Genomic DNA, 4,789 nt, shown 5'->3' with positions numbered 1-4,789 from the left:
TTATAGAAAAGTTATTTATTTTGCCAACCTTTACATAACACTTCCTCTTTCATTTTGTAGCTTAAGAACTTGGCAACAATGGAGCGCGGTTTGGCGTCATGCGCCCTTTCAATTCTCAGTTCCACATTCTTCGGTAACTCAAATTCCCCCCTCAGCAGATTTTCAAGGATTCTTCGGGGATTGCATAAATCCAAATGTTTTCTCTGTGTGATCTCCTTCCTTGTCTGTTAATTTAGTTTCCAAAGTAGTTTGTCATTGAAAAAGTTTCTTTATCACGGTTTCTGTTGTCAAGACCCTTGTTTCCACTTCTTTGATCCATCCCTCTGTCTTATCCAGTCTCTTATTAACCTTGCTCAGCTCTTGTTTAATATCTGTAAGCTGCTGTTTATAGCCCCATCTGAAGTCTCTAAGTTCATATAATATTTTCTGAAGACTGGCGTCTGCGCTATTTTGTTCAGAACTCACTGAGCTGCTCCGACTGCGTTCAGAAGTTGCAGTTTCGATATTTTCCGAGTCAGTAGTTTTCCCCTGCTTCTCCTGACAGTCACTTCAGCCATAGTTATTATTTTTCAAACATAATGTAAAAAAAAAAAACTTTTTTCAGGGTTTTATTCAAAATTGTCGGGTGGTGATCCGTTTTATGCTGCCATTCCCATCCGCATCTTAACCGGAAGTCTGAATACATGAGTTTGTCATGGACGTCCAAAGGGGCTAACCGTGGGGAGCAGGAGAGCGGAAAAAGACCCATAGGCGTAGCGGCGAGATGGGAAAAAGGCCCAGGCTTATTAGTGCAAAGAGTTCAGGAATGCCGTATAGAAACCTATGCCCTCAGGGAGCGGACGTGGGGCGCCCTGGTGCTAGGCAGGTCTCAGGACATCCGAACGTCAATGCTGAGCGAGGACAGAGTGCAAGACCCGGAAATATATAGCCCAAGGGAAAGACAGGAACCGGAAGGACAGCAGACCAGAAACCAGGGACAGGACAGAGAAGGAGCTCCCTCTGGCTGCAGAGAGCGTGACAGAGTTTAAAGGCAACAAATGTAGAAACTTAAGTGTAGTAGTCATATGCTGCCAGGCCTGTTGTGAGTTAGATGTCTAACATACTGCATACTTCTGAACATATTGCAAACTAGAAGAGAGGTAGGAAGCCCATAGAGTAAAGAATTATAGAAATCAAGCCTTGATGTTATAAAGGTACTCGGCATCAGACATTGGTAGAAATTACCTAATGAGTGCAATATTTCTAATGTGAAAAAAATACATTTTTTTATAAAGCATCTCAGGAGAATCAGGAGAGCATCAAGTGTGACTCCCAGATTCTTGACTACAGCTGACACCTGAATGAGGAAGCCACCCACCATTACTGAGAAGTAATGCTGCTGATTTTCCAGCTGACATTTGTTACCCACAAATTAAATTTGTTTTGTCACTATTTAGCTTTGGGAATTGGATGACATCCAGAGTTTGATTACAGATAAGCGACGGAGTTGGGAGATCAGAGGGGGAAGTTTTAACGTAAATCAGAGTATCATCTGCATAACAATGAAGCTGAAGACCATGTTTGCATATCATCTGACCAAGAAGAAGTATACAGTATAAACAATAAGAGATTGGCCCAAGACTGAGCCAAGACTGTGGCACCACCTTGATTGACTTGGGCTATGGGAGATTGATGAGGACTAAGGGAAACAAAATGTCAATGAGATATGAGCAAAACCAGTTAAAGATACCATTTTGACCATTAAACCATTGGTAGACAAGAATGTTTGTACTCAATTGAGCAACACTGAATGATTTACTGTATCAAAAGTTGCACTAATATCAAGGAGCATAAGGATTTTTAAGGATATATAGCCCCGAATCAGACACAATAAGTCTGAGAAGAGAAGAACAGTGAGAAGAGTAGTCTCAGTGCTATGATTAAAATAATAAAAAAAAACTGGAAAAGTTTAAACAGATCATTAGCTATTACATTAGCCTGTAATTCATGTACAACTACACATTCTAAAACTTTAGACAGGATTGCTAAATTAGAAATTGGTTTGTAGTTAATCATTACATCAGAATCCATGTCAGGTTTTAATATACAGATGCAGCCTTTCAAAATTATTATTTTGCGGTACGCTGTACGCAGTCTACCGCAAGCTACCGGTAAATACCGCGAGTTACCGTAAATTCTCCTATAATACGACAAGCAAAATAATAGTATCCGGAATTTCCGCAAGGTGGTGCTAATAAAGCTCAACCTCTCATGTTTGAGCTGTGGCCATCAAAGTCTTTAAAGAAGATATTACTAATAGTATTAATAATGAATGACCTTGGACAAGCTGTAAGTGTAAACTCAAAGTATTGCCCTGGTCAACATTCTTTTTTTCATAGAACGTCTTTGTAAAAGTAACACTACAGCATTTCGCAATCACGCATTTGTTTCCAATCATGCAAAGTACAGTAACTTTTGAGAATCGATTCACCATGCCTTTCACATGCTCATAAAAGAGATTGATTTAGGAACATAAACATATTACCGTATGAAAACTGTACTGTATACAGTATGTATATGTATATTTAATGTCTTAACTGTGCCCGTTTAAGTATTGAATATTCATATCTAATTTTACCACTGAAGGGAAATCTTAGTAGCTGAGCATTGAAAGAATTGGAGCATACTGCAACGCCTGTGAAGGCCATAAACGATATTAATTTTGGAACATAAACATACAGTATATGGCTGGTCTCGGTACTTTAAAGAAAACATACACGAAACATGGTTTCATTATGACCAGAATCGGTCTTGAGATATTTTTAACTTGATTTACAGTATTTGAGAGGTATGTCTTAACACCGATACTACAGTGCTTAAGTACTGCTCACGTATATGTTTCTAGGTTTATATTATGCATTTCATATGGTCAAATTACTTTTGAGCAACTAATAAGAAGCGCGAAACGATATGCGTTTTAGTTTCGTTTTGTGCTGGGACCCGTGGATTGATTAGAGATATCAAGTACATACAAGTCATTTTTTAAATGTTGTAGTTCGTCTTGAAAAAATGTTACGAGTACATCATCTATCAACAATTACACAGGTTATGTTTCCATATTGCAGATTTTGGTTACGTAATATTATTTTCTAGATTTCACGTTGTGAATATATGATTTGGGCAAACAGAGCCGCAAAGAAGTACATTATGGGTTGTTGTTTTTTTTTGCAGTTTTATCTAGAACAATCAGTGATGTCACTGATGGGATGTTTTTAAAAATCCATCCTCTGTAAAACGTCTTCTCTAGTTGTCCTGCATATGTATTCGCTAATGAAGCTGTGTGTTCTGAGCCTGGATCTCTACGTTTCTGTATGAACCAGCTTAGAGGGCTAAAGACAGCTTGTGTTTAAATTGAGTGTAATGCTTCTAAAGTCATGGTCAGCATTTATTATTGTACTGTGCTGTAAACTTGTTCTGTGCCTAGTCACATTATTTTATAGCGTTTTTATAGCGTTATCAAATCCGGTGGCGCTGTGTGTTAGTTTCCTGACTCCCATGTCACATGGTCTGTGATTGAAACCTGTGAAACCGGTTTAATTCGTCACAGTCAGCACTCCAGCAGAGAGTGGGTTGTACTCGTAAAGTAGAAGCAGGCGAGATTTCCAGCGAAAGACACCTCCCCCTTCTTCAGGTGTGAGGGTCTTCTGCTCAGAATGAAACGCTAAAATGTAATGTAGGCTCTGAATGGGTTCAATTATGATTTGGGCTTGATTAAGGTTGCTGCCTTTCATCTAAAACCCTACTAGAATCCTTCTAAACTAAAAATCAGTGTTAGTGAGTTCTAAATAAAGAGGTATCCAGGTAACAGTGAAACGGGCGGACAGTCTGGGGAGATCGCCCGTTTTCCATGTAAATAGTTCCCTGGTTCCGCACCCCTTGGTCTTTCTCTCGCTCTCTCTCGGGTCACCTGATCATTAGCTCGAAAGATTTGAGTGCTTTGTGTATATTCTAATGGTAGTGGGGGCAGGGTGTGTGGGAACAGGTTTGGTTGAAATTGCATTGGAGATCTATGTTCATCACACCTGAAACATTTTCTCTGAAAGCATTTTCTTCACAGTTTAACCGATCTTGTTACAGCATGTTACAGTTTACTATTATTAACCATATTAATTTTAAGTGCTTAAGTAAAATCTTGTAAAAATATATTTTCATTGTTCAAATATACATTAAGTCTGACTATCATATAATAAGTTAAATACAAAACTAAAGAAAAAATAGGGTTAAATATAATTCAAAATATTTTGCTAACAATGTTAACTGTTTATGAATAATAAAATGTATTAACTAAGGAGTAGGATGGCACAGTTGTTAGTATGTTTTTTGTTTTGTTTCTTTTTCAGAAATACAACAGTAGTACCTGATGTCTCAGTGGCTTTCAAAATTAAATTATGCATGCAAACCTGTGAACTAGAAAGATAACTAAGATATCCATCCATTTATAATGGTGGCAAAGTGGTTAGCATTGCTATCTTGCAGCACTGGGGTCCTAGGTTCAATTCCTGCCATCCGGTGTGTGTGGGGTTTACATGTTCTCTCTGGGTTACATGGTTTTTCCCATATGTGTGATATGACTCCCTCTCGCACTCCAAAACATACTGGTAAGTTAATTGGTTTATGGGAAAACTGGCCCTGGTGTGTGTGTGTTTGTGTCTGTCTGTCCTGTGATGGACTGGCGCTATGTCCAGGGTGTATTCTGCCTTGTGTCCATTGCTTACTGGGATAGGCTCCAAATCCTCTGTACTGGATAAAG

Source organism: Lepisosteus oculatus, chromosome 9 (genome assembly GCF_040954835.1).
Source record: "Lepisosteus oculatus isolate fLepOcu1 chromosome 9, fLepOcu1.hap2, whole genome shotgun sequence".
Lineage (NCBI taxonomy): Eukaryota > Metazoa > Chordata > Actinopteri > Semionotiformes > Lepisosteidae > Lepisosteus > Lepisosteus oculatus.
This window is presented reverse-complemented; position numbering follows the sequence as displayed.